The sequence below is a fragment of the Podarcis vaucheri genome (genome assembly GCF_965113315.1).
Source record: "Podarcis vaucheri genome assembly, chromosome: 2".
In the NCBI taxonomy this organism is placed as follows: Eukaryota; Metazoa; Chordata; class Lepidosauria; order Squamata; family Lacertidae; genus Podarcis; species Podarcis vaucheri.
The window spans coordinates 11,063,062-11,090,626 of NC_138760.1; positions in this window are offsets into that span (position 1 = coordinate 11,063,062).

Consider the following 27,565-nt stretch of genomic DNA (forward strand, 5'->3'; position numbering starts at 1 on the left):
CAACTTTTTTTGAAAAAATCCCTAAGCCGCGCGGTCACAATTTCTTCTCAAAATCTGACGTTCTGCAATTCACTCAAAAATGTTGGCAAACTGTTTCAAGTGATCCCCTGAAATATTTTTAGGTGGAAACAGATGGGTTTTTATCATCGGAAACAGAATTAGCCCTTGACGTCTGAACAACTTTTTTTGAAAAAATCCCTAAGCCGCGCGGTCACAATTTCTTCTCAAAATCGGACGTTCTGCAATTCACTCAAAAATGTTGGCAAACTGTTGCAAGTGATCCCCTGAAATGTTTTTCGGTGGAAACAGATGGGTTTTTATCATCGGAAACAGAATTAGCCCTTGACGTCTGAACAACTTTTTTTGAAAAAATCCCTAAGCCGCACGGTCACAATTTCTGCTCAAAATCTGACGTTCTGCAATTCACAGAAAAGTGTTGGCAAACTGTTGCAAGTGATCCCCTGAAATGTTTTTTGGTGGAAACAGATGGGTTTTTATCATCGGAAACAGAATTAGCCCTCGACGTCTGAACAACTTTTTTTGAAAAAATCCCTAAGCCGCGCGGTCACAATTTCTTCTCAAAATCTGACGTTCTGCAATTCACTGAAAAATGTTGGCAAAGTGTTGCAAGTGATCTCCTGAAATATTTTTCGGTGGAAACAGATGGGTTTTTATCATCGGAAACAGAAATAGCCCTTGACGTCTGAACAACTTTTTTTGAAAAAATCCCTAAGCCGCGCGGTCATAATTTCTTCTCAAAATCTGACGTTCTGCAATTCACTCAAAAATGTTGGCAAACTGTTGCAAGTGATCCCCTGAAATGTTTTTCGGTGGAAACAGATGGGTTTTTATCATCGGAAACAGAATTAGCCCTCGACGTCAGAACAACTTTTTTAGAAAAAATCCCTAAGCCGCGCGGTTACAATTTCTGCTCAAAATCTGACGTTCTGCAATTCACTCAAAAATGTTGGCAAACTGTTTCAAGTGATCCCCTGAAATATTTTTATGTGGAAACAGATGGGTTTTTATCATCGGAAACAGAATTAGCCCTCGACGTCTGTACAACTTTTTTTGAAAAAATCCCTAAGCCGCGCGGTCACAATTTCTGCTCAAAATCTGACGTTCTGCAATTCACAGAAAAGTGTTGGCAAACTGTTGCAAGTGATCCCCTGAAATGTTTTTCGGTGGAAACAGATGGGTTTTTAACATCGGAAACAGAATTAGCCCGCGACGTCTGAAGAACTTTTTTTGAAAAAATCCCTAAGCCGCGCGGTCATAATTTCTTCTCAAAATCTGACGTTCTGCAATTCACTCAAAAATGTTGGCAAACTGTTGCAAGTGATCCCCTGAAATGTTTTTCGGTGGAAACAGATGGGTTTTTATCATCGGAAACAGAATTAGCCCTCGACGTCTGAACAACTTTTTTTGAAAAAATCCCTAAGCCGCGCGGTCACAATTTCTTCTAAAAATCTGACTTTCTGCAATTCACAGAAAAGTGTTGGCAAACTGTTTCAAGTGATCCCCTGAAATATTTTTAGGTGGAAACAGATGGATTTTTATCATCGGAAACAGAATTAGCCCTCGACGTCTGAACAACTTTTTTTGAAAAAATCCCTAAGCCGCACGGTCACAATTTCTGCTCAAAATCTGACGTTCTGCAATTCACAGAAAAGTGTTGGCAAACTGTTGCAAGTGATCCCCTGAAATGTTTTTCGGTGGAAACAGATGGGTTTTTAACATCGGAAACAGAATTAGCCCGCGACGTCTGAACAACTTTTTTTGAAAAAATCCCTAAGCCGCGCGGTCACAATTTCTTCTCAAAATCTGACGTTCTGCAATTCACTGAAAAATGTTGGCAAAGTGTTGCAAGTGATCTCCTGAAATATTTTTCGGTGGAAACAGATGGGTTTTTATCATCGGAAACAGAATTAGCCCTTGACGTCTGAACAACTTTTTTTGAAAAAATCCCTAAGCCGCGCGGTCACAATTTCTGCTCAAAATCTGACGTTCTGCAATTCACAGAAAAGTGTTGGCAAACTGTTGCAAGTGATCCCCTGAAATGTTTTTCGGTGGAAACAGATGGGTTTTTATCATCGGAAACAGAAATAGCCCTCGACGTCAGAACAACTTTTTTGGAAAAAATCCCTAAGCCGCGCGGTTACAATTTCTGCTCAAAATCTGACGTTCTGCAATTCAATCAAAAATGTTGGCAAACTGTTTCAAGTGATCCCCTGAAATATTTTTAGGTGGAAACAGATGGGTTTTTATCATCGGAAACAGAATTAGCCCTCGACGTCTGAACAACTTTTTTTGAAATAATCCCTAAGCCGCGCGGTCACAATTTCTTCTCAAAATCGGACGTTCTGCAATTCACAGAAAAGTGTTGGCAAACTGTTGCAAGTGATCCCCTGAAATGTTTTTCGGTGGAAACAGATGGGTTTTTAACATCGGAAACAGAATTAGCCCGCGACGTCTGAAGAACTTTTTTTGAAAAAATCCCTAAGCCGCGCGGTCATAATTTCTTCTCAAAATCTGACGTTCTGCAATTCACTCAAAAATGTTGGCAAACTGTTGCAAGTGATCCCCTGAAATGTTTTTCGGTGGAAACAGATGGGTTTTTATCATCGGAAACAGAATTAGCCCTCGACGTCTGAACAACTTTTTTTGAAAAAATCCCTAAGCCGCGCGGTCACAATTTCTTCTAAAAATCTGACTTTCTGCAATTCACAGAAAAGTGTTGGCAAACTGTTTCAAGTGATCCCCTGAAATATTTTTAGGTGGAAACAGATGGATTTTTATCATCGGAAACAGAATTAGCCCGCGACGTCTGAACAACCTTTTTTTGAAAAAATCCCTAAGCCGCGCGGTCATAATTTCTTCTCAAAATCTGACGTTCTGCAATTCACTCAAAAATGTTGGCAAACTGTTGCAAGTGATCCCCTGAAATGTTTTTCGGTGGAAACAGATGGGTTTTTATCATCGGAAACAGAATTAGCCCTCGACGTCTGAACAACTTTTTTTTGAAAAAATCCCTAAGCCGCGCGGTCACAATTTCTTCTCAAAATCTGACGTTCTGCAATTCACTGAAAAATGTTGGCAAAGTGTTGCAAGTGATCTCCTGAAATATTTTTCGGTGGAAACAGATGGGTTTTTATCATCGGAAACAGAATTAGCCCTTGACGTCTGAACAACTGTTTTTGAAAAAATCCCTAAGCCGCGCGGTCACAATTTCTGCTCAAAATCTGACGTTCTGCAATTCACAGAAAAGTGTTGGCAAACTGTTGCAAGTGATCCCCTGAAATGTTTTTCGGTGGAAACAGATGGGTTTTTATCATCGGAAACAGAAATAGCCCTCGACGTCAGAACAACTTTTTTGGAAAAAATCCCTAAGCCGCGCGGTTACAATTTCTGCTCAAAATCTGACGTTCTGCAATTCACTCAAAAATGTTGGCAAACTGTTTCAAGTGATCCCCTGAAATATTTTTAGGTGGAAACAGATGGGTTTTTATCATCGGAAACAGAATTAGCCCTCGACGTCTGAACAACTTTTTTTGAAAAAATCCCTAAGCCGCGCAGTCACAATTTCTTCTCAAAATCGGACGTTCTGCAATTCACTCAAAAATGTTGGCAAACTGTTGCAAGTGATCCCCTGAAATGTTTTTCGGTGGAAACAGATGGGTTTTTATCATCGGAAACAGAATTAGCCCTTGACGTCTGAACAACTTTTTTTGAAAAAATCCCTAATCCGCACGGTCACAATTTCTGCTCAAAATCTGACGTTCTGCAATTCACAGAAAAGTGTTGGCAAACTGATGCAAGTGATCCCTTGAAATGTTTTTCGGTGGAAACAGATGGGTTTTTAACATCGGAAACAGAATTAGCCCGCGACGTCTGAACAACCTTTTTTTGAAAAAATCCCTAAGCCGCGCGGTCATAATTTCTTCTCAAAATCTGACGTTCTGCAATTCACTCAAAAATGTTGGCAAACTGTTGCAAGTGATCCCCTGAAATGTTTTTCGGTGGAAACAGATGGGTTTTTATCATCGGAAACAGAATTAGCCCTCGACGTCTGAACAACTTTTTTTGAAAAAATCCCTAAGCCGCGCGGTCACAATTTCTTCTCAAAATCTGACGTTCTGCAATTCACTCAAAAATGTTGGCAAAGTGTTGCAAGTGATCTCCTGAAATATTTTTCGGTGGAAACAGATGGGTTTTTATCATTGGGAACAGAAATAGCCCTTGACGTCTGAACAACTTTTTTTGAAAAAATCCCTAAGCCGCGCGGTCACAATTTCTTCTCAAAATCTGACGTTCTGCAATTCTCCCAAAAATGTTGGCAAACTGTTGCAAGTGATCCCCTGAAATGTTTTTCAGTGGAAACAGATGGGTTTTTATCATCGGAAACAGAATTAGCCCTCGACGTCTGAACAACTTTTTTGGAAAAAATCCCTAAGCCGCGCGGTCACAATTTCTTCTCAAAATCTGACGTTCTGCAATTCACTCAAAAATGTTGGCAAACTGTTTCAAGTGATCCCCTGAAATATTTTTAGGTGGAAACAGATGGGTTTTTATCATCGGAAACAGAATTAGCCCTTGACGTCTGAACAACTTTTTTTTGAAAAAATCCCTAAGCCGCGCGGTCACAATTTCTTCTCAAAATCGGACGTTCTGCAATTCACTCAAAAATGTTGGCAAACTGTTTCAAGTGATCCCCTGAAATATTTTTAGGTGGAAACAGATGGGTTTTTATCATCGGAAACAGAATTAGCCCTCGACGTCTGAACAACTTTTTTTTGAAAAAATCCCTAAGCCGCGCGGTCACAATTTCTTCTCAAAATCTGACGTTCTGCAATTCACTGAAAAATGTTGGCAAAGTGTTGCAAGTGATCTCCTGAAATATTTTTCGGTGGAAACAGATGGGTTTTTATCATCGGAAACAGAATTAGCCCTTGACGTCTGAACAACTGTTTTTGAAAAAATCCCTAAGCCGCGCGGTCACAATTTCTGCTCAAAATCTGACGTTCTGCAATTCACAGAAAAGTGTTGGCAAACTGTTGCAAGTGATCCCCTGAAATGTTTTTCGGTGGAAACAGATGGGTTTTTATCATCGGAAACAGAAATAGCCCTCGACGTCAGAACAACTTTTTTGGAAAAAATCCCTAAGCCGCGCGGTTACAATTTCTGCTCAAAATCTGACGTTCTGCAATTCACTCAAAAATGTTGGCAAACTGTTTCAAGTGATCCCCTGAAATATTTTTAGGTGGAAACAGATGGGTTTTTATCATCGGAAACAGAATTAGCCCTCGACGTCTGAACAACTTTTTTTGAAAAAATCCCTAAACCGCGCAGTCACAATTTCTTCTCAAAATCGGACGTTCTGCAATTCACTCAAAAATGTTGGCAAACTGTTGCAAGTGATCCCCTGAAATGTTTTTCGGTGGAAACAGATGGGTTTTTATCATCGGAAACAGAATTAGCCCTTGACGTCTGAACAACTTTTTTTGAAAAAATCCCTAATCCGCACGGTCACAATTTCTGCTCAAAATCTGACGTTCTGCAATTCACAGAAAAGTGTTGGCAAACTGTTGCAAGTGATCCCTTGAAATGTTTTTCGGTGGAAACAGATGGGTTTTTAACATCGGAAACAGAATTAGCCCGCGACGTCTGAACAACCTTTTTTTGAAAAAATCCCTAAGCCGCGCGGTCATAATTTCTTCTCAAAATCTGACGTTCTGCAATTCACTCAAAAATGTTGGCAAACTGTTGCAAGTGATCCCCTGAAATGTTTTTCGGTGGAAACAGATGGGTTTTTATCATCGGAAACAGAATTAGCCCTCGACGTCTGAACAACTTTTTTTGAAAAAATCCCTAAGCCGCGCGGTCACAATTTCTTCTCAAAATCTGACGTTCTGCAATTCACTGAAAAATGTTGGCAAAGTGTTGCAAGTGATCTCCTGAAATATTTTTCGGTGGAAACAGATGGGTTTTTATCATTGGGAACAGAAATAGCCCTTGACGTCTGAACAACTTTTTTTGAAAAAATCCCTAAGCCGCGCGGTCACAATTTCTTCTCAAAATCTGACGTTCTGCAATTCTCCCAAAAATGTTGGCAAACTGTTGCAAGTGATCCCCTGAAATGTTTTTCAGTGGAAACAGATGGGTTTTTATCATCGGAAACAGAATTAGCCCTCGACGTCTGAACAACTTTTTTGGAAAAAATCCCTAAGCCGCGCGGTCACAATTTCTTCTCAAAATCTGACGTTCTGCAATTCACTCAAAAATGTTGGCAAACTGTTTCAAGTGATCCCCTGAAATATTTTTAGGTGGAAACAGATGGGTTTTTATCATCGGAAACAGAATTAGCCCTTGACGTCTGAACAACTTTTTTTTGAAAAAATCCCTAAGCCGCGCGGTCACAATTTCTTCTCAAAATCGGACGTTCTGCAATTCACTCAAAAATGTTGGCAAACTGTTGCAAGTGATCCCCTGAAATGTTTTTCGGTGGAAACAGATGGGTTTTTATCATCGGAAACAGAATTAGCCCTTGATGTCTGAACAACTTTTTTTGAAAAAATCCCTAAGCCGCACGGTCACAATTTCTGCTCAAAATCTGACGTTCTGCAATTCACTCAAAAATGTTGGCAAACTGTTTCAAGTGATCCCCTGAAATATTTTTAGGTGGAAACAGATGGGTTTTTATCATCGGAAACAGAATTAGCCCTCGACGTCTGAACAACTTTTTTTGAAAAAATCCCTAAGCCGCGCGGTCACAATTTCTTCTCAAAATCGGACGTTCTGCAATTCACTCAAAAATGTTGGCAAACTGTTGCAAGTGATCCCCTGAAATGTTTTTCGGTGGAAACAGATGGGTTTTTATCATCGGAAACAGAATTAGCCCTTGACGTCTGAACAACTTTTTTTGAAAAAATCCCTAAACCGCACGGTCACAATTTCTGCTCAAAATCTGACGTTCTGCAATTCACAGAAAAGTGTTGGCAAACTGTTGCAAGTGATCCCTTGAAATGTTTTTCGGTGGAAACAGATGGGTTTTTAACATCGGAAACAGAATTAGCCCGCGACGTCTGAACAACTTTTTTTGAAAAAATCCCTAAGCCGCGCGGTCACAATTTCTTCTCAAAATCTGACGTTCTGCAATTCACTGAAAAATGTTGGCAAAGTGTTGCAAGTGATCTCCTGAAATATTTTTCGGTGGAAACAGATGGGTTTTTATCATTGGGAACAGAAATAGCCGTTGACGTCTGAACAACTTTTTTTGAAAAAATCCCTAAGCCGCGCGGTCACAATTTCTTCTCAAAATCTGACGTTCTGCAATTCTCCCAAAAATCTTGGCAAACTGTTTCAAGTGATCCCCTGAAATATTTTTAGGTGGAAACAGATGGGTTTTTATCATCGGAAACAGAATTAGCCCGCGACGTCTGAACAACGTTTTTTGAAAAAATCCCTAAGCCGCGCGGTCACAATTTCTTCTCAAAATCGGACGTTCTGCAATTCACTCAAAAATGTTGGCAAACTGTTGCAAGTGATCCCCTGAAATGTTTTTCGGTGGAAACAGATGGGTTTTTATCATCGGAAACAGAATTAGCCCTCGACGTCTGAACAACTTTTTTTGAAAAAATCCCTAAGCCGCGCGGTCACAATTTCTGCTCAAAATCTGACGTTCTGCAATTCACTGAAGAATGTTGGCAAAGTGTTGCAAGTGATCTCCTGAAATATTTTTCGGTGGAAACAGATGGGTTTTTATCATCGGAAACAGAATTAGCCCTTGACGTCTGAACAACTTTTTTTGAAAAAATCCCTAAGCCGCGCGGTCACAATTTCTGCTCAAAATCTGACGTTCTGCAATTCACTGAAAAATGTTGGCAAAGTGTTGCAAGTGATCTCCTGAAATATTTTTCGGTGGAAACAGATGGGTTTTTATCATCGGAAACAGAATTAGCCCTTGACGTCTGAACAACTTTTTTTGAAAAAATCCCTAAGCCGCACGGTCACAATTTCTGCTCAAAATCTGACGTTCTGCAATTCACAGAAAAGTGTTGGCAAACTGTTGCAAGTGATCCCCTGAAATGTTTTTCGGTGGAAACAGTTGGGTTTTTAACATCGGAAACAGAATTAGCCCGCGACGTCTGAAGAACTTTTTTTGAAAAAATCCCTAAGCCGCGCGGTCATAATTTCTTCTCAAAATCTGACGTTCTGCAATTCACTCAAAAATGTTGGCAAACTGTTGCAAGTGATCCCCTGAAATGTTTTTCGGTGGAAACAGATGGGTTTTTAACATCGGAAACAGAATTAGCCCTCGACGTCTGAACAACTTTTTTTGAAAAAATCCCTAAGCCGCGTGGTCACAATTTCTTCTCAAAATCTGACGTTCTGCAATTCACTGAAAAATGTTGGCAAAGTGTTGCAAGTGATCTCCTGAAATATTTTTCGGTGGAAACAGATGGGTTTTTATCATCGGAAACAGAATTAGCCCTTGACGTCTGAACAACTTTTTTTGAAAAAATCCCTAAGCCGCGCGGTCACAATTTCTGCTCAAAATCTGACGTTCTGTAATTCACAGAAAAGTGTTGGCAAACTGTTGCAAGTGATCCCCTGAAATGTTTTTCGGTGGAAACAGATGGGTTTTTATCATCGGAAACAGAAATAGCCCTCGACGTCAGAACAACTTTTTTGGAAAAAATCCCTAAGCCGCGCGGTTACAATTTCTGCTCAAAATCTGACGTTCTGCAATTCACTCAAAAATGTTGGCAAACTGTTTCAAGTGATCCCCTGAAATATTTTTAGGTGGAAACAGATGGATTTTTATCATCGGAAACAGAATTAGCCCTCGACGTCTGAACAACTTTTTTTGAAAAAATCCCTAAGCCACACGGTCACAATTTCTGCTCAAAATCTGACGTTCTGCAATTCACAGAAAAGTGTTGGCAAACTGTTGCAAGTGATCCCCTGAAATGTTTTTCGGTGGAAACAGTTGGGTTTTTAACATCGGAAACAGAATTAGCCCGCGACGTCTGAAGAACTTTTTTTGAAAAAATCCCTAAGCCGCGCGGTCATAATTTCTTCTCAAAATCTGACGTTCTGCAATTCACTCAAAAATGTTGGCAAACTGTTGCAAGTGATCCCCTGAAATGTTTTTCGGTGGAAACAGATGGGTTTTTAACATCGGAAACAGAATTAGCCCTCGACGTCTGAACAACTTTTTTTGAAAAAATCCCTAAGCCGCGTGGTCACAATTTCTTCTCAAAATCTGACGTTCTGCAATTCACTGAAAAATGTTGGCAAAGTGTTGCAAGTGATCTCCTGAAATATTTTTCGGTGGAAACAGATGGGTTTTTATCATCGGAAACAGAATTAGCCCTTGACGTCTGAACAACTTTTTTTGAAAAAATCCCTAAGCCGCGCGGTCACAATTTCTGCTCAAAATCTGACGTTCTGTAATTCACAGAAAAGTGTTGGCAAACTGTTGCAAGTGATCCCCTGAAATGTTTTTCGGTGGAAACAGATGGGTTTTTATCATCGGAAACAGAAATAGCCCTCGACGTCAGAACAACTTTTTTGGAAAAAATCCCTAAGCCGCGCGGTTACAATTTCTGCTCAAAATCTGACGTTCTGCAATTCACTCAAAAATGTTGGCAAACTGTTTCAAGTGATCCCCTGAAATATTTTTAGGTGGAAACAGATGGATTTTTATCATCGGAAACAGAATTAGCCCTCGACGTCTGAACAACTTTTTTTGAAAAAATCCCTAAGCCACACGGTCACAATTTCTGCTCAAAATCTGACGTTCTGCAATTCACAGAAAAGTGTTGGCAAACTGTTGCAAGAGATCCCCTGAAATGTTTTTCGGTGGAAACAGATGGGTTTTTAACATCGGAAACAGAATTAGCCCGCGACGTCTGAACAACCTTTTTTTGAAAAAATCCCTAAGCCGCGCGGTCATAATTTCTTCTCAAAATCTGACGTTCTGCAATTCACTCAAAAATGTTGGCAAACTGTTGCAAGTGATCCCCTGAAATGTTTTTCAGTGGAAACAGATGGGTTTTTATCATCGGAAACAGAATTAGCCCTTGACGTCTGAACAACTTTTTTTGAAAAAATCCCTAAGCCGCGCGGTCACAATTTCTTCTCAAAATCGGACGTTCTGCAATTCACTCAAAAATGTTGGCAAACTGTTTCAAGTGATCCCCTGAAATATTTTTAGGTGGAAACAGATGGGTTTTTATCATCGGAAACAGAATTAGCCCTTGACGTCTGAACAACTTTTTTTGAGAAAATCCCTAAGCCGCGCGGTCACAATTTCTTCTCAAAATCGGACGTTCTGCAATTCACTCAAAAATGCTGGCAAACTGTTGCAAGTGATCCCCTGAAATGTTTTTTGTGGAAACAGATGGGTTTTTATCATCGGAAACAGAATTAGCCCTTGACGTCTGAACAACTTTTTTTGAAAAAATCCCTAAGCCGCACGGTCACAATTTCTGCTCAAAATCTGACGTTCTGCAATTCACAGAAAAGTGTTGGCAAACTGTTGCAAGTGATCCCCTGAAATGTTTTTCGGTGGAAACAGATGGGTTTTTAACATCCGAAACAGAATTAGCCCGCGACGTCTGAACAACCTTTTTTTGAAAAAATCCCTAAGCCGCGCGGTCATAATTTCTTCTCAAAATCTGACGTTCTGCAATTCACTCAAAAATGTTGGCAAACTGTTGCAAGTGATCCCCTGAAATGTTTTTCAGTGGAAACAGATGGGTTTTTATCATCGGAAACAGAATTAGCCCTCGACGTCTGAACAACTTTTTTTGAAAAAATCCCTAAGCCGCGCGGTCACAATTTCTTCTCAAAATCTGACGTTCTGCAATTCACTCAAAAATGTTGGCAAAGTGTTGCAAGTGATCTCCTGAAATATTTTTCGGTGGAAACAGATGGGTTTTTATCATCGGGAACAGAAATAGCCCTTGACGTCTGAACAACTTTTTTTGAAAAAATCCCTAAGCCGCGCGGTCACAATTTCTTCTCAAAATCTGACGTTTTGCAATTCCCCCAAAAATGTTGGCAAACTGTTGCAAGTGATCCCCTGAAATGTTTTTCAGTGGAAACAGATGGGTTTTTATCATCGGAAACAGAATTAGCCCTTGACGTCTGAACAACTTTTTTTGAAAAAATCCCCAAGCCGCGCGGTCACAATTTCTTCTCATATTCTGACGTTCTGCAATTCACTCAAAAATGTTGGCAAAGTGTTGCAAGTGATCTCCTGAAATATTTTTCAGTGGAAACAGATGGGTTTTTATCATCGGGAACAGAAATAGCCCTTGACGTCTGAACAACTTTTTTTGAAAAAATCCCTAAGCCGCGCGGTCACAATTTCTTCTCAAAATCTGACGTTCTGCAATTCTCCCAAAAATGTTGGCAAACTGTTGCAAGTGATCCCCTGAAATGTTTTTCAGTGGAAACAGATGGGTTTTTATCATCGGAAACAGAATTAGCCCTCGACGTCTGAACAACTTTTTTTGAAAAAATCCCCAAGCCGCGCGGTCACAATTTCTTCTCATATTCTGACGTTCTGCAATTCACTCAAAAATGTTGACAAACTGTTGCAAGTGATCCCCTGAAATGTTTTTCGGTGGAAACAGATGGGTTTTTATCATCGGAAACAGAATTAGCCCTCGACGTCTGAACAACTTTTTTTGAAAAAATCCCTAAGCCGCGCGGTCACAATTTCTGCAAAAAATGTGACGTTCTGCAATTCACAGAAAAATGTTGGCAAACTGTTGCAAGTGATCCCCTGAAATGTTTTTCGGTGGAAACAGATGGGTTTTTAACATCGGAAACAGAATTAGCCCGCGACGTCTGAACAACTTTTTTTGAAAAAATCCCTAAGCCGCGCGGTCATAATTTCTTCTCAAAATCTGACGTTCTGCAATTCACTCAAAAATGTTGGCAAACTGTTGCAAGTGATCCCCTGAAATGTTTTTCGGTGGAAACAGATGGGTTTTTAACATCGGAAACAGAATTAGCCCTCGACGTCTGAACAACTTTTTTTGAAAAAATCCCTAAGCCGCGTGGTCACAATTTCTTCTCAAAATCTGACGTTCTGCAATTCACTGAAAAATGTTGGCAAAGTGTTGCAAGTGATCTCCTGAAATATTTTTCGGTGGAAACAGATGGGTTTTTATCATCGGAAACAGAATTAGCCCTTGACGTCTGAACAACTTTTTTTGAAAAAATCCCTAAGCCGCGCGGTCACAATTTCTGCTCAAAATCTGACGTTCTGTAATTCACAGAAAAGTGTTGGCAAACTGTTGCAAGTGATCCCCTGAAATGTTTTTCGGTGGAAACAGATGGGTTTTTATCATCGGAAACAGAAATAGCCCTCGACGTCAGAACAACTTTTTTGGAAAAAATCCCTAAGCCGCGCGGTTACAATTTCTGCTCAAAATCTGACGTTCTGCAATTCACTGAAAAATGTTGGCAAAGTGTTGCAAGTGATCTCCTGAAATATTTTTCGGTGGAAACAGATGGATTTTTATCATCGGAAACAGAATTAGCCCTCGACGTCTGAACAACTTTTTTTGAAAAAATCCCTAAGCCACACGGTCACAATTTCTGCTCAAAATCTGACGTTCTGCAATTCACAGAAAAGTGTTGGCAAACTGTTGCAAGTGATCCCCTGAAATGTTTTTCGGTGGAAACAGATGGGTTTTTAACATCGGAAACAGAATTAGCCCGCGACGTCTGAACAACCTTTTTTTGAAAAAATCCCTAAGCCGCGCGGTCATAATTTCTTCTCAAAATCTGACGTTCTGCAATTCACTCAAAAATGTTGGCAAACTGTTGCAAGTGATCCCCTGAAATGTTTTTCAGTGGAAACAGATGGGTTTTTATCATCGGAAACAGAATTAGCCCTCGACGTCTGAACAACTCTTTTTGAAAAAATCCCTAAGCCGCGCGGTCACAATTTCTTCTCAAAATCGGACGTTCTGCAATTCACTCAAAAATGTTGGCAAACTGTTTCAAGTGATCCCCTGAAATATTTTTAGGTGGAAACAGATGGGTTTTTATCATCGGAAACAGAATTAGCCCTTGACGTCTGAACAACTTTTTTTGAGAAAATCCCTAAGCCGCGCGGTCACAATTTATTCTCAAAATCGGACGTTCTGCAATTCACTCAAAAATGTTGGCAAACTGTTGCAAGTGATCCCCTGAAATGTTTTTTGTGGAAACAGATGGGTTTTTATCATCGGAAACAGAATTAGCCCTTGACGTCTGAACAACTTTTTTTGAAAAAATCCCTAAGCCGCACGGTCACAATTTCTGCTCAAAATCTGACGTTCTGCAATTCACAGAAAAGTGTTGGCAAACTGTTGCAAGTGATCCCCTGAAATGTTTTTCGGTGGAAACAGATGGGTTTTTAACATCGGAAACAGAATTAGCCCGCGACGTCTGAACAACCTTTTTTTGAAAAAATCCCTAAGCCGCGCGGTCATAATTTCTTCTCAAAATCTGACGTTCTGCAATTCACTCAAAAATGTTGGCAAACTGTTGCAAGTGATCCCCTGAAATGTTTTTCAGTGGAAACAGATGGGTTTTTATCATCGGAAACAGAATTAGCCCTCGACGTCTGAACAACTTTTTTTGAAAAAATCCCTAAGCCGCGCGGTCACAATTTCTTCTCAAAATCTGACGTTCTGCAATTCACTCAAAAATGTTGGCAAACTGTTTCAAGTGATCCCCTGAAATATTTTTAGGTGGAAACAGATGGGTTTTTATCATCGGAAACAGAATTAGCCCTTGACGTCTGAACAACTTTTTTTGAGAAAATCCCTAAGCCGCGCGGTCACAATTTCGTCTCAAAATCGGACGTTCTGCAATTCACTCAAAAATGTTGGCAAACTGTTGCAAGTGATCCCCTGAAATGTTTTTTGTGGAAACAGATGGGTTTTTATCATCGGAAACAGAATTAGCCCTTGACGTCTGAACAACTTTTTTTGAAAAAATCCCTAAGCCGCACGGTCACAATTTCTGCTCAAAATCTGACGTTCTGCAATTCACAGAAAAGTGTTGGCAAACTGTTGCAAGTGATCCCCTGAAATTTTTTTCGGTGGAAACAGATGGGTTTTTAACATCGGAAACAGAAATAGCCCGCGACGTCTGAAGAACTTTTTTTGAAAAAATCCCTAAGCCGCGCGGTCATAATTTCTTCTCAAAATCTGACGTTCTGCAATTCACTCAAAAATGTTGGCAAACTGTTGCAAGTGATCCCCTGAAATGTTTTTTGGTGGAAACAGATGGGTTTTTATCATCGGAAACAGAATTAGCCCTCGACGTCTGAACAACTTTTTTTGAAAAAATCCCTAAGCCGCGCGGTCACAATTTCTTCTAAAAATCTGACGTTCTGCAATTCACTGAAAAATGTTGGCATAGTGTTGCAAGTGATCTCCTGAAATATTTTTCGGTGGAAACAGATGGGTTTTTATCATCGGGAACAGAAATAGCCCTTGACGTCTCAACAACTTTTTTTGAAAAAATCCCTAAGCCGCGCGTTCACAATTTCTTCTCAAAATCTGACGTTCTGCAATTCTCCCAAAAATGTTGGCAAACTGTGGCAAGTGATCCCCTGAAATGTTTTTCAGTGGAAACAGATGGGTTTTTATCATCGGAAACAGAATTAGCCCTCGACGTCTGAACAACTTTTTTTGAAAAAATCCCCAAGCCGCGCGGTCACAATTTCTTCTCATATTCTGACGTTCTGCAATTCACTCAAAAATGTTGGCAAACTGTTGCAAGTGATCCCCTGAAATGTTTTTTGGTGGAAACAGATGGGTTTTTAACATCGGAAACAGAATTAGCCCGCGACGTCTGAAGAACTTTTTTTGAAAAAATCCCTAAGCTGCGCGGTCACAATTTCTTCTCAAAATCTGACGTTCTGCAATTCACTCAAAAATGTTGGCAAACTGTTGCAAGTGATCCCCTGAAATGTTTTTCGGTGGAAACAGATGGGTTTTTATCATCGGAAACAGAATTAGCCCTCGACGTCTGAACAACTTTTTTTGAAAAAATCCCTAAGCCGCGCGGTCACAATTTCTTCTAAAAATCTGACGTTCTGCAATTCACTGAAAAATGTTGGCAAAGTGTTGCAAGTGATCTCCTGAAATATTTTTCGGTGGAAACAGATGGGTTTTTATCATCGGGAACAGAAATACCCCTTGACGTCTGAACAACTTTTTTTGAAAAAATCCCTAAGCCGCGCGGTCACAATTTCTTCTCAAAATCTGACGTTCTGCAATTCTGCCAAAAATGTTGGCAAACTGTTGCAAGTGATCCCCTGAAATGTTTTTCAGTGGAAACAGATGGGTTTTTATCATCGGAAACAGAATTAGCCCTCGACGTCTGAACAACTTTTTTTGAAAAAATCCCTAAGCCGCGCGGTCACAATTTCTGCAAAAAATCTGACGTTCTGCAATTCACAGAAAAATGTTGGCAAACTGTTGCAAGTGATCCCCTGAAATGTTTTTCGGTGGAAACAGATGGGTTTTTAACATCGGAAACAGAATTAGCCCGCGACGTCTGAACAACTTTTTTTGAAAAAATCCCTACGCCGCGCGGTCATAATTTCTTCTCAAAATCTGACGTTCTGCAATTCACTCAAAAATGTTGGCTAACTGTTGCAAGTGATCCCCTGAAATGTTTTTCGGTGGAAACAGATGGGTTTTTATCATCGGAAACAGAATTAGCCCTCGACGTCTGAACAACTTTTTTTGAAAAAATCCCTAAGCCGCGCGGTCACAATTTCTTCTCAAAATCTGACGTTCTGCAATTCTCCCAAAAATGTTGGCAAACTGTTTCAAGTGATCCCCTGAAATATTTTTAGGTGGAAACAGATGGATTTTTATCATCGTAAACAGAATTAGCCCTCGACGTCTGAACAACTTTTTTTGAAAAAATCCCTAAGCCGCACGGTCACAATTTCTGCTCAAAATCTGACGTTCTGCAATTCACAGAAAAGTGTTGGCAAACTGTTGCAAGTGATCCCCTGAAATGTTTTTCGGTGGAAACAGATGGGTTTTTAACATCGTAAACAGAATTAGCCCTCGACGTCTGAACAACCTTTTTTTGAAAAAATCCCTAAACCGCGCGGTCATAATTTCTTCTCAAAATCTGACGTTCTGCAATTCACTCAAAAATGTTTGCAAACTGTTGCAAGTGATCCCCTCAAATGTTTTTCGGTGGAAACAGATGGGTTTTTATCATCGGAAACAGAATTAGCCCTCGACGTCTGAACAACTTTTTTTGAAAAAATCCCTAAGCCGCGCGGTCACAATTTCTTCTCAAAATCTGACGTTCTGCAATTCACTGAAAAATGTTGGCAAAGTGTTGCAAGTGATCTCCTGAAATATTTTTCGCTGGAAACAGATGGGTTTTTATCATCGGAAACAGAATTAGCCCTCGACGTCTGAACAACTTTTTTTGAAAAAATCCCTAAGCCGCGCGGTCACAATTTCTTCTCAAAATCGGACGTTCTGCAATTCACAGAAAAGTGTTGGCAAACTGTTGCAAGTGATCCCCTGAAATGTTTTTCGGTGGAAACAGATGGGTTTTTATCATCGGAAACAGAAATAGCCCTCGACGTCAGAACAACTTTTTTGGAAAAAATCCCTAAGCCGCGCGGTTACAATTTCTGCTCAAAATCTGACGTTCTGCAATTCACTCAAAAATGTTGGCAAACTGTTTCAAGTGATCCCCTGAAATATTTTTATGTGGAAACAGATGGGTTTTTATCATCGGAAACAGAATTAGCCCTCGACGTCTGAACAACTTTTTCTGAAAAAATCCCTAAGCCGCGCGGTCACAATTTCTGCTCAAAATCTGACGTTCTGCAATTCACAGAAAAGTGTTGGCAAACTGTTGCAAGTGATCCCCTGAAATGTTTTTCGGTGGAAACAGATGGGTTTTTAACATCGGAAACAGAATTAGCCCGCGACGTCTGAAGAACTTTTTTTGAAAAAATCCCTAAGCCGCGCGCTCATAATTTCTTCTCAAAATCTGACGTTCTGCAATTCACTCAAAAATGTTGGCAAACTGTTGCAAGTGATCCCCTGAAATGTTTTTCGGTGGAAACAGATGGGTTTTTATCATCGGAAACAGAATTAGCCCTCGACGTCTGAACAACTTTTTTTGAAAAAATCCCTAAGCCGCGCGGTCACAATTTCTTCTAAAAATCTGACTTTCTGCAATTCACAGAAAAGTGTTGGCAAACTGTTTCAAGTGATCCCCTGAAATATTTTTAGGTGGAAACAGATGGATTTTTATCATCGGAAACAGAATTAGCCCTCGACGTCTGAACAACTTTTTTTGAAAAAATCCCTAAGCCGCACGGTCACAATTTCTGCTCAAAATCTGACGTTCTGCAATTCACAGAAAAGTGTTGGCAAACTGTTGCAAGTGATCCCCTGAAATGTTTTTCGGTGGAAACAGATGGGTTTTTAACATCGGAAACAGAATTAGCCCGCGACGTCTGAACAACTTTTTTTGAAAAAATCCCTAAGCCGCGCGGTCACAATTTCTTCTCAAAATCTGACGTTCTGCAATTCACTGAAAAATGTTGGCAAAGTGTTGCAAGTGATCTCCTGAAATATTTTTCGGTGGAAACAGATGGGTTTTTATCATCGGAAACAGAATTAGCCCTTGACGTCTGAACAACTTTTTTTGAAAAAATCCCTAAGCCGCGCGGTCACAATTTCTGCTCAAAATCTGACGTTCTGCAATTCACAGAAAAGTGTTGGCAAACTGTTGCAAGTGATCCCCTGAAATGTTTTTCGGTGGAAACAGATGGGTTTTTAACATCGGAAACAGAATTAGCCCGCGACGTCTGAAGAACTTTTTTTGAAAAAATCCCTAAGCCGCGCGCTCATAATTTCTTCTCAAAATCTGACGTTCTGCAATTCACTCAAAAATGTTGGCAAACTGTTGCAAGTGATCCCCTGAAATGTTTTTCGGTGGAAACAGATGGGTTTTTATCATCGGAAACAGAATTAGCCCTCGACGTCTGAACAACTTTTTTTGAAAAAATCCCTAAGCCGCGCGGTCACAATTTCTTCTAAAAATCTGACTTTCTGCAATTCACAGAAAAGTGTTGGCAAACTGTTTCAAGTGATCCCCTGAAATATTTTTAGGTGGAAACAGATGGATTTTTATCATCGGAAACAGAATTAGCCCTCGACGTCTGAACAACTTTTTTTGAAAAAATCCCTAAGCCGCACGGTCACAATTTCTGCTCAAAATCTGACGTTCTGCAATTCACAGAAAAGTGTTGGCAAACTGTTGCAAGTGATCCCCTGAAATGTTTTTCGGTGGAAACAGATGGGTTTTTAACATCGGAAACAGAATTAGCCCGCGACGTCTGAACAACTTTTTTTGAAAAAATCCCTAAGCCGCGCGGTCACAATTTCTTCTCAAAATCTGACGTTCTGCAATTCACTGAAAAATGTTGGCAAAGTGTTGCAAGTGATCTCCTGAAATATTTTTCGGTGGAAACAGATGGGTTTTTATCATCGGAAACTGAATTAGCCCTTGACGTCTGAACAACTTTTTTTGAAAAAATCCCTAAGCCGCGCGGTCACAATTTCTGCTCAAAATCTGACGTTCTGCAATTCACAGAAAAGTGTTGGCAAACTGTTGCAAGTGATCCCCTGAAATGTTTTTCGGTGGAAACAGATGGGTTTTTATCATCGGAAACAGAAATAGCCCTCGACGTCAGAACAACTTTTTTGGAAAAAATCCCTAAGCCGCGCGGTTACAATTTCTGCTCAAAATCTGACGTTCTGCAATTCAATCAAAAATGTTGGCAAACTGTTTCAAGTGATCCCCTGAAATATTTTTAGGTGGAAACAGATGGGTTTTTATCATCGGAAACAGAATTAGCCCTCGACGTCTGAACAACTTTTTTTGAAATAATCCCTAAGCCGCGCGGTCACAATTTCTTCTCAAAATCGGACGTTCTGCAATTCACAGAAAAGTGTTGGCAAACTGTTGCAAGTGATCCCCTGAAATGTTTTTCGGTGGAAACAGATGGGTTTTTAACATCGGAAACAGAATTAGCCCGCGACGTCTGAAGAACTTTTTTTGAAAAAATCCCTAAGCCGCGCGGTCATAATTTCTTCTCAAAATCTGACGTTCTGCAATTCACTCAAAAATGTTGGCAAACTGTTGCAAGTGATCCCCTGAAATGTTTTTCGGTGGAAACAGATGGGTTTTTATCATCGGAAACAGAATTAGCCCTCGACGTCTGAACAACTTTTTTTGAAAAAATCCCTAAGCCGCGCGGTCACAATTTCTTCTCAAAATCTGACGTTCTGCAATTCACTGAAAAATGTTGGCAAAGTGTTGCAAGTGATCTCCTGAAATATTTTTCGCTGGAAACAGATGGGTTTTTATCATCGGAAACAGAATTAGCCCTCGACGTCTGAACAACTTTTTTTGAAAAAATCCCTAAGCCGCGCGGTCACAATTTCTTCTCAAAATCGGACGTTCTGCAATTCACAGAAAAGTGTTGGCAAACTGTTGCAAGAGATCCCCTGAAATGTTTTTCGGTGGAAACAGATGGGTTTTTATCATCGGAAACAGAAATAGCCCTCGACGTCAGAACAACTTTTTTGGAAAAAATCCCTAAGCCGCGCGGTTACAATTTCTGCTCAAAATCTGACGTTCTGCAATTCACTCAAAAATGTTGGCAAACTGTTTCAAGTGATCCCCTGAAATATTTTTATGTGGAAACAGATGGGTTTTTATCATCGGAAACAGAATTAGCCCTCGACGTCTGAACAACTTTTTCTGAAAAAATCCCTAAGCCGCGCGGTCACAATTTCTGCTCAAAATCTGACGTTCTGCAATTCACAGAAAAGTGTTGGCAAACTGTTGCAAGTGATCCCCTGAAATGTTTTTCGGTGGAAACAGATGGGTTTTTAACATCGGAAACAGAATTAGCCCGCGACGTCTGAAGAACTTTTTTTGAAAAAATCCCTAAGCCGCGCGCTCATAATTTCTTCTCAAAATCTGACGTTCTGCAATTCACTCAAAAATGTTGGCAAACTGTTGCAAGTGATCCCCTGAAATGTTTTTCAGTGGAAACAGATGGGTTTTTATCATCGGAAACAGAATTAGCCCTCGACGTCTGAACAACTTTTTTTGAAAAAATCCCTAAGCCGCGCGGTCACAATTTCTTCTCAAAATCTGACGTTCTGCAATTCACTCAAAAATGTTGGCAAACTGTTTCAAGTGATCCCCTGAAATATTTTTAGGTGGAAACAGATGGGTTTTTATCATCGGAAACAGAATTAGCCCTTGACGTCTGAACAACTTTTTTTGAGAAAATCCCTAAGCCGCGCGGTCACAATTTCGTCTCAAAATCGGACGTTCTGCAATTCACTCAAAAATGTTGGCAAACTGTTGCAAGTGATCCCCTGAAATGTTTTTTGTGGAAACAGATGGGTTTTTATCATCGGAAACAGAATTAGCCCTTGACGTCTGAACAACTTTTTTTGAAAAAATCCCTAAGCCGCACGGTCACAATTTCTGCTCAAAATCTGACGTTCTGCAATTCACAGAAAAGTGTTGGCAAACTGTTGCAAGTGATCCCCTGAAATTTTTTTCGGTGGAAACAGATGGGTTTTTAACATCGGAAACAGAAATAGCCCGCGACGTCTGAAGAACTTTTTTTGAAAAAATCCCTAAGCCGCGCGGTCATAATTTCTTCTCAAAATCTGACGTTCTGCAATTCACTCAAAAATGTTGGCAAACTGTTGCAAGTGATCCCCTGAAATGTTTTTTGGTGGAAACAGATGGGTTTTTATCATCGGAAACAGAATTAGCCCTCGACGTCTGAACAACTTTTTTTGAAAAAATCCCTAAGCCGCGCGGTCACAATTTCTTCTAAAAATCTGACGTTCTGCAATTCACTGAAAAATGTTGGCATAGTGTTGCAAGTGATCTCCTGAAATATTTTTCGGTGGAAACAGATGGGTTTTTATCATCGGGAACAGAAATAGCCCTTGACGTCTCAACAACTTTTTTTGAAAAAATCCCTAAGCCGCGCGTTCACAATTTCTTCTCAAAATCTGACGTTCTGCAATTCTCCCAAAAATGTTGGCAAACTGTGGCAAGTGATCCCCTGAAATGTTTTTCAGTGGAAACAGATGGGTTTTTATCATCGGAAACAGAATTAGCCCTCGACGTCTGAACAACTTTTTTTGAAAAAATCCCCAAGCCGCGCGGTCACAATTTCTTCTCATATTCTGACGTTCTGCAATTCACTCAAAAATGTTGGCAAACTGTTGCAAGTGATCCCCTGAAATGTTTTTTGGTGGAAACAGATGGGTTTTTAACATCGGAAACAGAATTAGCCCGCGACGTCTGAAGAACTTTTTTTGAAAAAATCCCTAAGCTGCGCGGTCACAATTTCTTCTCAAAATCTGACGTTCTGCAATTCACTCAAAAATGTTGGCAAACTGTTGCAAGTGATCCCCTGAAATGTTTTTCGGTGGAAACAGATGGGTTTTTATCATCGGAAACAGAATTAGCCCTCGACGTCTGAACAACTTTTTTTGAAAAAATCCCTAAGCCGCGCGGTCACAATTTCTTCTAAAAATCTGACGTTCTGCAATTCACTGAAAAATGTTGGCAAAGTGTTGCAAGTGATCTCCTGAAATATTTTTCGGTGGAAACAGATGGGTTTTTATCATCGGGAACAGAAATACCCCTTGACGTCTGAACAACTTTTTTTGAAAAAATCCCTAAGCCGCGCGGTCACAATTTCTTCTCAAAATCTGACGTTCTGCAATTCTGCCAAAAATGTTGGCAAACTGTTGCAAGTGATCCCCTGAAATGTTTTTCAGTGGAAACAGATGGGTTTTTATCATCGGAAACAGAATTAGCCCTCGACGTCTGAACAACTTTTTTTGAAAAAATCCCTAAGCCGCGCGGTCACAATTTCTGCAAAAAATCTGACGTTCTGCAATTCACAGAAAAATGTTGGCAAACTGTTGCAAGTGATCCCCTGAAATATTTTTATGTGGAAACAGATGGGTTTTTATCATCGGAAACAGAATTAGCCCTCGACGTCTGAACAACTTTTTCTGAAAAAATCCCTAAGCCGCGCGGTCACAATTTCTGCTCAAAATCTGACGTTCTGCAATTCACAGAAAAGTGTTGGCAAACTGTTGCAAGTGATCCCCTGAAATGTTTTTCGGTGGAAACAGATGGGTTTTTAACATCGGAAACAGAATTAGCCCGCGACGTCTGAACAACCTTTTTTTGAAAAAATCCCTAAGCCGCGCGGTCATAATTTCTTCTCAAAATCTGACGTTCTGCAATTCACTCAAAAATGTTGGCAAACTGTTGCAAGTGATCCCCTGAAATGTTTTTCAGTGGAAACAGATGGGTTTTTATCATCGGAAACAGAATTAGCCCTCGACGTCTGAACAACTTTTTTTGAAAAAATCCCTAAGCCGCGCGGTCACAATTTCTTCTCAAAATCTGACGTTCTGCAATTCACTCAAAAATGTTGGCAAACTGTTTCAAGTGATCCCCTGAAATATTTTTAGGTGGAAACAGATGGGTTTTTATCATCGGAAACAGAATTAGCCCTTGACGTCTGAACAACTTTTTTTGAGAAAATCCCTAAGCCGCGCGGTCACAATTTCGTCTCAAAATCTGACGTTCTGCAATTCACTCAAAAATGTTGGCAAACTGTTGCAAGTGATCCCCTGAAATGTTTTTCGGTGGAAACAGATGGGTTTTTATCATCGGAAACAGAATTAGCCCTTGACGTCTGAACAACTTTTTTTGAAAAAATCCCTAAGCCGCACGGTCACAATTTCTGCTCAAAATCTGACGTTCTGCAATTCACAGAAAAGTGTTGGCAAACTGTTGCAAGTGATCCCCTGAAATTTTTTTCGGTGGAAACAGATGGGTTTTTAACATCGGAAACAGAAATAGCCCGCGACGTCTGAAGAACTTTTTTTGAAAAAATCCCTAAGCCGCGCGGTCATAATTTCTTCTCAAAATCTGACGTTCTGCAATTCACTCAAAAATGTTGGCAAACTGTTGCAAGTGATCCCCTGAAATGTTTTTTGGTGGAAACAGATGGGTTTTTATCATCGGAAACAGAATTAGCCCTCGACGTCTGAACAACTTTTTTTGAAAAAATCCCTAAGCCGCGCGGTCACAATTTCTTCTCAAAATCTGACGTTCTGCAATTCTCCCAAAAATGTTGGCAAACTGTGGCAAGTGATCCCCTGAAATGTTTTTCAGTGGAAACAGATGGGTTTTTATCATCGGAAACAGAATTAGCCCTCGACGTCTGAACAACTTTTTTTGAAAAAATCCCCAAGCCGCGCGGTCACAATTTCTTCTCATATTCTGACGTTCTGCAATTCACTCAAAAATGTTGGCAAACTGTTGCAAGTGATCCCCTGAAATGTTTTTTGGTGGAAACAGATGGGTTTTTAACATCGGAAACAGAATTAGCCCGCGACGTCTGAAGAACTTTTTTTGAAAAAATCCCTAAGCTGCGCGGTCACAATTTCTTCTCAAAATCTGACGTTCTGCAATTCACTCAAAAATGTTGGCAAACTGTTGCAAGTGATCCCCTGAAATGTTTTTCGGTGGAAACAGATGGGTTTTTATCATCGGAAACAGAATTAGCCCTCGACGTCTGAACAACTTTTTTTGAAAAAATCCCTAAGCCGCGCGGTCACAATTTCTTCTAAAAATCTGACGTTCTGCAATTCACTGAAAAATGTTGGCAAAGTGTTGCAAGTGATCTCCTGAAATATTTTTCGGTGGAAACAGATGGGTTTTTATCATCGGGAACAGAAATACCCCTTGACGTCTGAACAACTTTTTTTGAAAAAATCCCTAAGCCGCGCGGTCACAATTTCTTCTCAAAATCTGACGTTCTGCAATTCTGCCAAAAATGTTGGCAAACTGTTGCAAGTGATCCCCTGAAATGTTTTTCAGTGGAAACAGATGGGTTTTTATCATCGGAAACAGAATTAGCCCTCGACGTCTGAACAACTTTTTTTGAAAAAATCCCTAAGCCGCGCGGTCACAATTTCTGCTCAAAATCTGACGTTCTGCAATTCACAGAAAAATGTTGGCAAACTGTTGCAAGTGATCCCCTGAAATGTTTTTCGGTGGAAACAGATGGGTTTTTAACATCGGAAACAGAATTAGCCCGCGACGTCTGAACAACTTTTTTTGAAAAAATCCCTGCGCCGCGCGGTCATAATTTCTTCTCAAAATCTGACGTTCTGCAATTCACTCAAAAATGTTGGCAAACTGTTGCAAGTGATCCCCTGAAATGTTTTTCGGTGGAAACAGATGGGTTTTTATCATCGGAAACAGAATTAGCCCTCGACGTCTGAACAACTTTTTTTGAAAAAATCCCTAAGCCGCGCGGTCACAATTTCTTCTCAAAATCTGACGTTCTGCAATTCACTCAAAAATGTTGGCAAACTGTTTCAAGTGATCCCCTGAAATATTTTTAGGTGGAAACAGATGGATTTTTATCATCGTAAACAGAATTAGCCCTCGACGTCTGAACAACTTTTTTTGAAAAAATCCCTAAGCCGCACGGTCACAATTTCTGCTCAAAATCTGACGTTCTGCAATTCACAGAAAAGTGTTGGCAAACTGTTGCAAGTGATCCCCTGAAATGTTTTTCGGTGGAAACAGATGGGTTTTTATCATCGGAAACAGAAATAGCCCTCGACGTCAGAACAACTTTTTTGGAAAAAATCCCTAAGCCGCGCGGTTACAATTTCTGCTCAAAATCTGACGTTCTGCAATTCACTCAAAAATGTTGGCAAACTGTTTCAAGTGATCCCCTGAAATATTTTTATGTGGAAACAGATGGGTTTTTATCATCGGAAACAGAATTAGCCCTCGACGTCTGAACAACTTTTTCTGAAAAAATCCCTAAGCCGCGCGGTCACAATTTCTGCTCAAAATCTGACGTTCTGCAATTCACAGAAAAGTGTTGGCAAACTGTTGCAAGTGATCCCCTGAAATGTTTTTCGGTGGAAACAGATGGGTTTTTAACATCGGAAACAGAATTAGCCCGCGACGTCTGAAGAACTTTTTTTGAAAAAATCCCTAAGCCGCGCGCTCATAATTTCTTCTCAAAATCTGACGTTCTGCAATTCACTCAAAAATGTTGGCAAACTGTTGCAAGTGATCCCCTGAAATGTTTTTCGGTGGAAACAGATGGGTTTTTATCATCGGAAACAGAATTAGCCCTCGACGTCTGAACAACTTTTTTTGAAAAAATCCCTAAGCCGCGCGGTCACAATTTCTTCTAAAAATCTGACTTTCTGCAATTCACAGAAAAGTGTTGGCAAACTGTTTCAAGTGATCCCCTGAAATATTTTTAGGTGGAAACAGATGGATTTTTATCATCGGAAACAGAATTAGCCCTCGACGTCTGAACAACTTTTTTTGAAAAAATCCCTAAGCCGCACGGTCACAATTTCTGCTCAAAATCTGACGTTCTGCAATTCACAGAAAAGTGTTGGCAAACTGTTGCAAGTGATCCCCTGAAATGTTTTTCGGTGGAAACAGATGGGTTTTTAACATCGGAAACAGAATTAGCCCGCGACGTCTGAACAACTTTTTTTGAAAAAATCCCTAAGCCGCGCGGTCACAATTTCTTCTCAAAATCTGACGTTCTGCAATTCACTGAAAAATGTTGGCAAAGTGTTGCAAGTGATCTCCTGAAATATTTTTCGGTGGAAACAGATGGGTTTTTATCATCGGAAACAGAATTAGCCCTTGACGTCTGAACAACTTTTTTTGAAAAAATCCCTAAGCCGCGCGGTCACAATTTCTGCTCAAAATCTGACGTTCTGCAATTCACAGAAAAGTGTTGGCAAACTGTTGCAAGTGATCCCCTGAAATGTTTTTCGGTGGAAACAGATGGGTTTTTATCATCGGAAACAGAAATAGCCCTCGACGTCAGAACAACTTTTTTGGAAAAAATCCCTAAGCCGCGCGGTTACAATTTCTGCTCAAAATCTGACGTTCTGCAATTCAATCAAAAATGTTGGCAAACTGTTTCAAGTGATCCCCTGAAATATTTTTAGGTGGAAACAGATGGGTTTTTATCATCGGAAACAGAATTAGCCCTCGACGTCTGAACAACTTTTTTTGAAATAATCCCTAAGCCGCGCGGTCACAATTTCTTCTCAAAATCGGACGTTCTGCAATTCACAGAAAAGTGTTGGCAAACTGTTGCAAGTGATCCCCTGAAATGTTTTTCGGTGGAAACAGATGGGTTTTTAACATCGGAAACAGAATTAGCCCGCGACGTCTGAAGAACTTTTTTTGAAAAAATCCCTAAGCCGCGCGGTCATAATTTCTTCTCAAAATCTGACGTTCTGCAATTCACTCAAAAATGTTGGCAAACTGTTGCAAGTGATCCCCTGAAATGTTTTTCGGTGGAAACAGATGGGTTTTTATCATCGGAAACAGAATTAGCCCTCGACGTCTGAACAACTTTTTTTGAAAAAATCCCTAAGCCGCGCGGTCACAATTTCTTCTCAAAATCTGACGTTCTGCAATTCACTGAAAAATGTTGGCAAAGTGTTGCAAGTGATCTCCTGAAATATTTTTCGCTGGAAACAGATGGGTTTTTATCATCGGAAACAGAATTAGCCCTCGACGTCTGAACAACTTTTTTTGAAAAAATCCCTAAGCCGCGCGGTCACAATTTCTTCTCAAAATCGGACGTTCTGCAATTCACAGAAAAGTGTTGGCAAACTGTTGCAAGTGATCCCCTGAAATGTTTTTCGGTGGAAACAGATGGGTTTTTATCATCGGAAACAGAAATAGCCCTCGACGTCAGAACAACTTTTTTGGAAAAAATCCCTAAGCCGCGCGGTTACAATTTCTGCTCAAAATCTGACGTTCTGCAATTCACTCAAAAATGTTGGCAAACTGTTTCAAGTGATCCCCTGAAATATTTTTATGTGGAAACAGATGGGTTTTTATCATCGGAAACAGAATTAGCCCTCGACGTCTGAACAACTTTTTCTGAAAAAATCCCTAAGCCGCGCGTCACAATTTCTGCTCAAAATCTGACGTTCTGCAATTCACAGAAAAGTGTTGGCAAACTGTTGCAAGTGATCCCCTGAAATGTTTTTCGGTGGAAACAGATGGGTTTTTAACATTGGAAACAGAATTAGCCCGCGACGTCTGAAGAACTTTTTTTGAAAAAATCCCTAAGCCGCGCGCTCATAATTTCTTCTCAAAATCTGACGTTCTGCAATTCACTCAAAAATGTTGGCAAACTGTTGCAAGTGATCCCCTGAAATGTTTTTCGGTGGAAACAGATGGGTTTTTATCATCGGAAACAGAATTAGCCCTCGACGTCTGAACAACTTTTTTTGAAAAAATCCCTAAGCCGCGCGGTCACAATTTCTTCTAAAAATCTGACTTTCTGCAATTCACAGAAAAGTGTTGGCAAACTGTTTCAAGTGATCCCCTGAAATATTTTTAG